The sequence below is a fragment of the Lonchura striata genome, chromosome Z, assembly GCF_050655825.1.
Source record: "Lonchura striata isolate lonStrDom1 chromosome Z, ASM5065582v1, whole genome shotgun sequence".
NCBI lineage: Eukaryota > Metazoa > Chordata > Aves > Passeriformes > Estrildidae > Lonchura > Lonchura striata.
Genome location: NC_140740.1, coordinates 2,007,501 through 2,018,165, shown reverse-complemented (window position 1 = coordinate 2,018,165; position 10,665 = coordinate 2,007,501). Strand labels below are relative to the sequence as shown.

General features: G+C 40.6%; 1 long non-coding RNA gene across 1 annotated transcript in view; it reads right to left on the bottom strand.

Annotated features, from left to right (window-relative positions):
* Nucleotides 1-3,904: 3,904 nt before the first annotated feature.
* LOC146763568 (uncharacterized) overlaps nucleotides 3,905-10,665 on the bottom strand; it is an 8,679-nt gene continuing 1,918 nt past the window's right edge. The window contains exons 1-2 of the long non-coding RNA XR_014951258.1: nucleotides 7,687-10,665; nucleotides 3,905-7,654 (exon numbers count right to left, since the gene is read on the bottom strand). The exon at nucleotides 7,687-10,665 is cut by the window's right edge and continues 1,918 nt beyond it. This is a non-coding gene — a long non-coding RNA (uncharacterized LOC146763568). The remainder of the gene's footprint in view (nucleotides 7,655-7,686) is intronic.

The following is a 10,665-nucleotide window of genomic DNA, read 5'->3' as shown; positions in this document are numbered from 1 at the left end:
TTTCCTGGGGAGGCCCAAAGGAGAACCACAGTGTCACTGCAGAATGGGTCTGTGGCTGTCACTGGGGCTGTCAGCAGCCCCCAGCCCACCAGGTGAGGATTATTCCTACATTGCAATGTCCCACCTGCCTTCTTCTGACACAATTACGTGGGTGAGGGGTGGAATTCATCATCTGAAGCCCATCTGATTGTGAAAGATAGCTAAATGTGTGTTCTGCACATCTGTAGGTGTCCCTTGTGCTTGGACTTCACCACCAAACTCCAAGACAGCAATATTCAGCCTTTCTGTAATTGTACATTATTCATGTCAGGAATTTTTGGCTGATCTAGGAGTCCTCCAGAGACATACAGGCTTTTTCCTCGGGCCTCTCCAGTGCCATCAGCTCTGTGCTCACCTCTGGGCCCCTTTGTTTTCTGTTCTGATTCCACCAGCTTGCGTCTCAAAGCCAATATGCACTGCAGGATTTTAATATATTGTGTTCCCTCAAAGGTGCTTGTTGCTCTTAACCCAAATTAAGTTGGAAGTAAGGGAGTGGAAATATTAGATATCACTTTAGAGTAGTTTTCCTGTACCTAAAGAAGTTCTGAAGAGAGATTTTTTACAAGGATATGCAGTGACTGGACAAGGGGAATTTGCCTTAAAATGAAGGTGAGTAGACCTGGATTAAGAATTAGGAAGAAATTGTTCCCTGTGAGGGTGGGCAGACCCTGGCAGAGCTGGGGCTGCCCCTGGATCCCTGGCAGTGCCCAAGGCCAGGCTGGACACTGGGGCTGGGAGGTGGGAGGTGTCCCTGCCACGGCTGGGAGTGAAATAAAATAATCCTGAGGGTCCCTTTCAACCCAAACCATTCTGTGAGTCTATAACCATTTTTTTTTTTTTCTGAGAATATTGCCTTGAACAGACTCATCATGCAAATGTACTAATAAAAAATTAAATGTGCATCTAATTTGGTTCTTCCTTTTTACTTTCAGTGATGCAGTTTTAAATTCATAAAGTGTAGCATTTTCTAGTCAAATTTTATGCAGACAGCAAATGCTATTAATGCAGGGGATGGTTCTTAGTTTTGTGGAATGCTGTGTAATATTTGAGGATAATGCTTGCTCAATCCCTCTTGCCAAAGCCATTCCTATTCCTCCATCCTTCTTCAGCCATGCTTTGAGAGGGAGGGAAAATGAATGTGATAAATGCAGCAAACAATTACCATCAGGAGAGGGGTTATGCCTCATCCTCACAGCCCGAAGGAAGACAATGAATGCTGAGCTCTTAAGTCTTTTTGCAGCTCAAGTCTCTCTCTAATTGAGGCAGCATTTTGCTCTTTATAAGATATGTGAAATGCATGTCATAAAATTATGCTCATTATTTGAAAAAGGAAAGAAAGAAAGGAATAGCCTGTATGTGATGAAAAGCACTTAAAAGCTAGAGTCTCCTCAGGGTTTGTTTCTGTAGGTGAAGTTCTACATCATTAATAATAGAAATTGGGGGCATGGGGAGTAAATTCAGATTATTGTTTTATGCTTCTGATCATAATTCTTAATCACAGACATTTTTGGAAGTACCTGATTATGGATATTTCATCTAAAAATGTTGAAGAATCTTTTGAAGAAAGTATATCTTCAACATGAACATATTTCCCCTTGTTTCAGGTATGTTTTTAATATAACTAAGTGCAACTCTGTTTCAGTAAATTCAAGCTCTACCTAAATAATAATGGAATGTGTATTTTATTTGTGACTACTTACCATCTTTACACAATTTATTGTTCTGAAGTCACAAGGAACAAACCTACTCAGAGGAGAAGTTTTAACCCAGAAACTGTCAGCATGTGTAAATCTTCATTATTTCAAATGCCATACACTTTTTTTTTTAATTAAATATTGAAGAATTCCCTCATGCCTGGATGGAAACATTTCCCTTCAAAGTGTAGAAAATGTCTAGCACCATTTGCTTAACATTTTCATGCACAGTTGCACTTTCACAAATACAGAAATGAATTCAAGGGGAGGCAGGGCCAGAAACTCAAACGTTATAAAATGGACGATTTGTGAAGGCCGTGGGACACTCAGAAAAATAGAAAAGAAAGAAAACTAAACTGTAGGCTGATAATTAGGAGAATGTCCTCAGCACCCAGACTGGTTGGACCACATGGGCACGACAGGTTCCAGGTGCAGAGCTCAGTGCATATACCCAAGGTTGAAGAATTCATCAGCAGCTTGGTTGGGTTTGGGCAGAACACAGATGCCACTACAAGAGGAAGGCAGAAACTCGACCCACACAGGGCACAGAGCTCCTTTCCTCTGCCAAGGGCTCTTTTCCTCATTTTTCCTGCTTTTGGCAAGGAAAATGTCATAGATGTGCCATGCATGGCCAGGCCCGCTTGGTGATTGATCCATGTAGCCGGGGTAATTATTGACAAAAGGCAGTTAAGCTGCTTCACTTCAGAGGATTTCATTCAAAAGCAAACCCAGCTGCATCCCAGGTGACTGCCATCCATCCCTGCCAGTGCATGACACAGAAAGTGTGTTTTATTTCCCCCAGGGGCAGGGCACAGGGCAGGATGCTGTGATGCTGAGCCTGGACTGGCAGTAATTAGAGTGACCCAGGTTTTCTCTGAGCTGCTGCAGCTTGAGAAGCACAGCTTTACCTCCCCTGACCTTCTCCACAGCTGCCAGACTGAGCAAAAACCATGGGATTAAAATCATAAATTAACTCAGTGACTCCTTCAGAGCAGCATCGATTCAGGAAATGTAACAATGGGCAACTGCTTCCTCGAAATCCCAAGTCATCAAATAAATGTCTAGGAGACCTTTAATTCAGTGGGTTTTATAATATGGTTTAGCTAATGTAATAGAGGCTTGAGCCTGGCCATTTTGAACACATGCCATCCAGTATGAAAATGAGTGTTTAAAAAAAAAAAAACCAAAAAGTTTAACACGTAAATCTAGTTTCATCATGGAAAGGAGTGAATAAGTTGTGAAGTCAAAAGGTCAGTCAAAACAGATAGCAATTCACAGTTGTACATTCTAAATTTTGGAATCAGTTTGGACTGATAGATACATGTCACCTCTGATGCATAACCATAAAATCCTTTTATAAAAGAAGTATTAAGCAGGCAAAGGTTTAATTGATGGCTCTGGCCAACACACCTGCTTCATGCAATGTATTCCTACCCTCAGACTTTTCCTAAGCAATGGAAGTTTTTGAAATATATAGCTTAAATGCACTTTACACACATAGCATTGCTCAAATATAGCCACCCGTGAACAACGAGCCCATAAATCTTGTTCAAACAGGCTGTTCAAAAAAAAAACCAAAAAAAACCAAAAAAAACCAACAAAAAAAAAAAACAAAACAAAAAAAAAAAAAAAACACCACAAAAAACCGAGCAGCTCAAGGTTAGCCCTGCAAAACAACAAACTGTGTTTGTTCTTCACAAGACCTTCCTTCAAAAATATCCATACCAACACCTAAATTCTCCGCCTCTGCCTATTGGAACTCAAAATGTCCCTCAGACATTTTTGGAGGTTCCGGGCCCAGGTCAGAAGCATTTGAGACCCTGGCACAGCTGCAAACAGCTGTGATTTTGGGTTTGAACCATGGAATGAGTTACCAACTTTGCAGGAAGAACAAGAAGTCACAAAAGTTTAGATATTAGAGTAGAAGTAGTCACAAAGTAGAGGGAAGAATTTTTGAGTGCTGTACAGGGGGGTTTTGGTTTTGTACATGGGGGTCAGAGGTTTTAAGATGGATTTGGGATCTGGGCCTGCCCTGTCCTCCCTCTTTCTCCTTCCTTGCCTCCATGTTCTTGGTGATGTTGGCACTCACAGATTGGTTTGGAGTAGAAAATCACCATTTAATATAGGTAATAGACATTGGGGAAACTGTAACCATGTAACACGTAATGTACCATATAAAAGATAGAAAATCACCATTTAATATAGGTAATAGGCATTGGGAAAAACTGTAACCATGTAACACGTAATGTACCATATAAAAGATAGAAAAGCACCATTTAATATAGGTAATAGGCATTGGGGAAATATTGTGAACATGTAACACTTAATGTACCATATAAAAGAGAGAAAATCACCATTTAATATAGGTAATAGGCATTGGGGAAAAACTGTAAACATGTAACACGTAATGTACCATATAAAAGATAGAAAAGCACCATTCTTGAAGAACATCTAGATGGAAAATGGCTGTGTGGATGGTGTTGGGAAGAATAAAGGCAGGCTTCTGTTTGATTTTTTTTTTTTTTTTTTTTTTAGTGAGATGGAATCTCTGATTTGGAAAAATTGATTTGTTTTGCTTGATCTTTCCCACATAACGCTGAGGATAATTGCTAAATATGTTGATTTTGGAATCTTTGTGCTATCAGAATTCACTCTGCTTTACACTCCCCAGTCCCTAAAGACAAGGAGCTCAGAGGGCACACGACGCATTCCTCACCCTTTGACAAAAAAATAACTTTGAACAAGACTACTAAAAGAGATGCAATTCAAGAGGTCCTTTCAATTGTCACCATGATCTCTTTTGACATGAATATATTATGCTTTTAAAACTTTTTTGGGGGATAGGCATGCAATTTAGAACTATAGGCAAGTAATGGCAGAGAAAAATAAAGGGGATGAAGGGAATGCTGGAATTCTGATAAAGAGGGATTTTGAACAGTAATAATTATATGGATATGACAGCAATTATATGGGTTCATTAGATACAGGGTTTTACCATTAAGTTGTTATAGAGATGATCAGGAAGTCTAAGAGAAGTTTAAAACAACAGCTCCCAGTTAATTTATTTCCTTAGTTTACGTATCATTTACATCTTTTTATTCTCTTTCACATGCCTTTTGTTTTTCAGTATCAAAGGGAGGATCTTTCAGCAATTTTTTTTTCCCTGCATTCTGGACAAGACACAAAAATTCCAGTGTGCATTTAACCAGAGCAATAAGATAAAGGGTCCTGCATGCACAAAGCAATTGTAATGACAGTGAAAAATCCCCTTTGCACCTCACTCAGCTGCTTAAAATTAAAACTATATTTGACTGCAGACTTTGCTAGTAGTTTCAGTACAAGACCAGCACAGAATCTGGTGCATAACTCCTCTGACACCCCCTTGTAGCACAAAAAATGAAAATAATTTTCTTCAACTTGAATATCTGTGTGCAACAAATCCAAGGGAAGGTGCTGGCAGCTCCTCAGAGGATGAGAAATATCCCTACTTCACTAAAATTGGTCTTGGGTGTGCGGATACCTCTCTAATTCCTGGCAATAAGGGCAGAAATAAAAAGACTGAGATTAACCATACTGGTTACAAAAGAAATCTGATATTGAAAGAGAAGTAAATGTTGATCATAAAGTAATGACCTCACAAGTAGCAGAATGAGTACAGAGGGGAGAGAGTTTCCATTTCAGCCACACAACATGAGAAATTATCCACTCCATTTTTTGGTTTTGGAAATTTTTTCTTTAATTAGAAGGCCTGTACCTATATACCCCACACTCATGTAAATCACCTGCCTGTCCATCTGTCTGAATCCATCCAGCTCCAACATCTCCTCCCTTTGTTATTACTCACAGCTGTCCCTAAGGGTATCATTGGAGCAGATAATTTCAGAGTAAATCAATATATTTTAGGGGCGAGCTTTCATGCAAGTGACACTAATTATCACAAAATAACAAAACTGCATCATTAAACCACCTGACCATATATTCTGTGCTGTTTTATGTTCCATCATCCTCTGAGTGCTTCTGCTGGTTCCAGTAGGTGGGTTGTTTTTCTTTTCATCACTTTTCCCAACAGATAAAATTAAACTGTCTCAGCCTGAGAAAAATTATGAAATCTGCAGCAGTGAATAATCAGCCCTTTCAGACAGAAGCAGCCGTGGGGACATTTTAAAAATTTCAAAAAATTGTCACTTGCCAGCTGTGGTGACTTCTTGTCTCGCTCACCAAGGAACCAGCAGAGTGTACCTGCTCTGTTTTCACATATAATCCCACGAGATGGGTTTTGTTGGAAGCAGATGATTATTTTTACCTTTATTGTCAGAGCCAAAGACAAGATTTCAATATTACAAAGGAGGGGGTAGTCTTCAGTGATAGCACTGTGCTAATTGCTGTCAAAATCTGATTCTTGACAGACAGAAGTGACTTCAGAAAGAAAATAAGCACGGAGCCAGGTTTATTGATAAATTGCTGATAAACCCAAAGGTCTACCTTGTTTGGACAGCACCCTCCAGACACTGGGAGAGCTTTCAATGCTCTTTATCACAGAAATAGTTCCTCTACAAAGACAGAAGGAAAAAAAATTGCCTAGAAGCTTGTAAAGGAGCACAGCTCATGCTGTTGAGTGTTTGACAGTGGGTGTTAATCCTTTTGATTTCCCAACAGCAACCTTCCAACATCCTCGCACATTACTGTTTATCATGGCATTTTTAATGATCTTCTGGTAATTGTCTCTTCATGCATTTCCCAGTTGACCTGAGTTATACATTCCAGGCCAAATTTTATGAACCATTATACAAAATGCTTCACTAAAATCTTTACATACAATCATATTATACACTCCTTTGCCTTATTGTATTCTGTACTTGCTAATGCAAAATTTTTTTGTTGCTTTTTTTTCCCGTGCCTATTGTTCATCTGTGACTAATCATCCACTTCCAGCTAGAGATTAGAAAAACCCACTGTCTCAATAAATTTCAAAAATAGCTAAAACGAACAAAATAAGTCAAGTGAAAGTAGATGACTTATTTTCCTTAAAGACTGAATACATGAAGTAATTCTCATTTAACATCATATAGCTGTCTTGCACTACAGTCACTCAGCTGTACACTCCACCTCAGGCTCACCCAAACTGCAACTGGTTACATCATAAACTGAAATATCATGGATTTAGATGGGATATTGGGAATCAGGAATTGTTCCCTGGCAGGGTGGGCAGCCCTGGCACAGGTGCCCAGAGCAGCTGGGGCTGCCCCTGGATCCCTGGCAGTGCCCAAGGCCAGGCTGGACACTGGGGCTGGAGCAGCTGGGACAGTGGGAGATGTCCCTGTGTTTGGCAGGGATGGGATGAGATGATTTTTAAGGCCCCTTACAGCCCAAACCACTCTTTGGTGTAAGCACCTCTGGCAAAGCACTGCTTCAGGTTTGCACAAAAGCACAAATGTGTTTTTGCACTGGGTCTGGCATCAATAATGAGCATTAGATTTGTCTTAAGTTGCAAATGCAAATGCAATATGTGGCTGGGGGTGTGTATTTTATTTGCCAACTGCCAGAGCTGGGGCAGTTCTCTTCTGTTTGTTGGGCAGTTTTTATCTTTATCTCTTCCACAGCCAATTCTCCCTTAAGGATATCTGTGCTGTTAATGAGCCATTCATTATTAATTAACTTCTGTTCATGGCCAATGAGTGTCCCTGCATGGCTGAGAAAATTCCATCATCCATGGGGAGATGCCCTGCCCAGCGGAGGAGCCAAACATTCCTACCTGGATACAATCTGACCTGGGAACAGCACAGCAGCCTTTGCCCCCTGCATTCCCAGAGGAGCAGCTTTCTGTTCCACTGCATTCCCAGAGGAGCAGCTTCCTTCCCCCTGCATTCCCAGAGGAGCAGCTTTCTTCCCCCTGCATTCCCAGAGGAGCAGCTTCCTTCCCCCTGCATTCCCAGAGGAGCAGCTTTCTTCCCACTGCATTCCCAGAGGAGCCCAGGCCCATCTCCCCCAGCCCTGGAGCTCCAGAGGAAAACTCCCCCCTTGTGCAGATCCTGCTCCAGCAGAAGCACAGCTGGCACTGCAGGAGGGCTGAGCCACCCTGGGATGGGGCTGAGACACCTCCCTGACACACAGGGGACAGGGCTGCTCTGACTCTGGCACTGCTTTATTTTGTACTATTGCATTTGTATTTTTAATTTTCCTGATACAGAACTGTTATTCCTATTCCTATTCCCATATCTTTCCTTGAGAGCCCCTTAATTTCAAAATTATAATTCGGAGGGAGGAGGTTTGCATTTTCCATTTCAAGGGAGGCTCCTGCCTTCCTTAGCACACACCTGGCTTTTCAAACTGAGACAAGATTTCAAAACAAACCAGGGATATCCATGAAATTATTACTGACTTCCTGCATGCAAATGTAATGTAGAATATTTCAAAGAAAATAATACCTAGCATCTCCAGGGCTTGATGCCTCAAACCTGGGCTGGCCAGTGCTCAGCAGGGAACAGAGGTGCACAAAGAGGAATGAACTGAAGGTCACAAGAGATAACACCTTGTGTTTTTAAGCCTATAAATCATTGGGGCCTTCTTTTCATTATTCAAATTATTGTTTTTTATCCATACCTCTGAACAGAAACAAAGCAGAAATTCTTATGGATATTCTGCTGATTTGTTTCCCTGAGCACTTCCAGGGAGTATTTTACTGAACACCCACACAACAGAGAGTTCACCAGTGTTTTCTAGATTTCCATGAGCAGCCCTGATCTGCTGGGCTCCCTGGAGGTAACTCATCACTAACAGTGTCTTTCTGCAGTGTGCCCGAAATTCAAGCAAATTTATCACCAGGGTGATTCTGCTGCTCTGAAAACATCCCCAAAGATACTGCATAAATGCATTTTTAAAATTCCGACGGGAATAAATGTATGTGACACACAGCTCAGGTGACTAGAAGTTTAAAAGCTATTACTTTCCATCATTAGTAATCCCCAGGGCTAGAGCATTCAGCTGTGAAGACAGTTTTGTATTGGCAATGACACAAGGTCATCATAAAAAGATTATTTTCTGCGGTGCTTAGCTGGAGTTTCTTTCCCCAAATTACTTCCATGGTTACAGGTAACTGTGTTTTTATCACCAGGAAAACAAATGCAAAACAAACAAAATGATCGAGGCCCAAACTCCTGTGTCTTCTCAGAGCACTGATTGTCAGGAGTTTAAATTTCTCCAGAAGTCAAGATTTCTGAATTTGCATTCTTCAAAAGCCACTTACAAATATTCAGTATAATGTATTTATTAGTGTGGGCGAAATACTTCAGCAGATACAAAGAAATTGCCTATTATGTACCAATTTATTAGCTCATTTCACATTAGTCTGTGATTTATACTACATAGCTTCAAAGGGATGACAGGATAGAAAGAATAAAATGATGAGCTTCAAAATGTATTATTAAATGGACCAAAATAATGGTAGTTAAAAGATGACTTTAAAAATATCTCCCAATGCCTGTGCAAAGAGAATTGAAAGAGAAAAAGAAGGATAATTGTAGTATCTCATTTTAAACATGATTTCCCTTGTTTGCATTCTCCACCAAAACCAACACTATTTATTCTCATGACACCCAACAGGAAAAGGACTGAAAAGGTGATATTATTACTGGTCATTGCTCAGATAACTGCCGTGTCTTGACCATTTGGAGCACTGCAGAATTTCAGCTTTTCTTTTTATTTTTTTTTCCTTTTAGTAAAACAGAAGCTGTGAAAAGCAACGCTTTTGTTATCCTGGTGAATTCTGAGGGTGCACAGCTGAAAACCATAATGGAAACACTGCTAATAGCAGCAGCTTGGAGATGTACAGAGATCATTGATGTGCTCCCCCAGCCTGTGAGGCGCCAGCAGAAATAACAAATGTTAATAAAATCGAGTTTTACACAACTTCACGGGGATGTCGGCAGGGCGTGGAGCACCTGCACTGTCTGTGAGTTGAAAACTCAGAAACTCAGGTTATTCAGGCTGCTGTGCTGGCACAGAATCCTCATTTCCTGGAGAATAATTACTGGTTGGATGCTTCTGAGGCTATTGTGGGACAGGAGCTGCATGGGGGACAGGGAAAGGGTGGCACAGGAGTGATGCCCATGGGGAAGAACATCCCAGGAGGAGCACAAAGGGGACAGGGAAGCCTCCAGAAGGGGAAAAACAGATATTTTTTCTTCCAGTGCCTCTCTGTGAGACCCTTCTTGGCCTTGACCCTGAGACTTCCCCTTCTTGACACACCACGATTTTGCACAAGCATAACGCAATGACCCGCACATAAATGCAATTAAATTTTTTTTTAAATTTTTTTCCCCAGATATTTTGTCCTTCACAAATTTGTCTACCACAGAAAATCACCCAGGACACAATCCATGGCACCTCGAGTTTAATCTGGGTTTTACCACCTTTGTGTACAGCATTTAGCCTCCTACACAGCCAGCAGTTGTGCTGCGCCGTGCTTAATCCTGCTAAACTGCTAACATCAAATGTGACAAAAAAAAAAAAAAACCACACCAAAAAGTCTTAACAGAGGCCACTAGTGAAATCTTAGACTGCAAAATATGTGTTTGTGCACACATATGAAAAAGTAAATATGCTGTCGAATGTTTCAGTTGGAATATTTCACTTAGGAATAAACATTTGTCTTGCTGTATTTGGGTTCTGATGAAACACTAGGGGAAAAAAAAGTCAATCTTTGGTTACAAGGAATTTTAAATATTAATAGATATTTTCTGCTGCTACTTTTCCTGCTCTGACCTTCTGCATTATCTGTTTCTCTTTGGCTGGAAATATAAAGTTTTCAGGCTGAAGTGATAGGAAATGCCTAAACCCAATATGGATTTCAGTCTATTTTCTACAGAAGCACAGGAAGAAACACAAGGTGAAATTGTTTATAAGCACTTGGAATAGCTGTTGCTGTATTCATAAC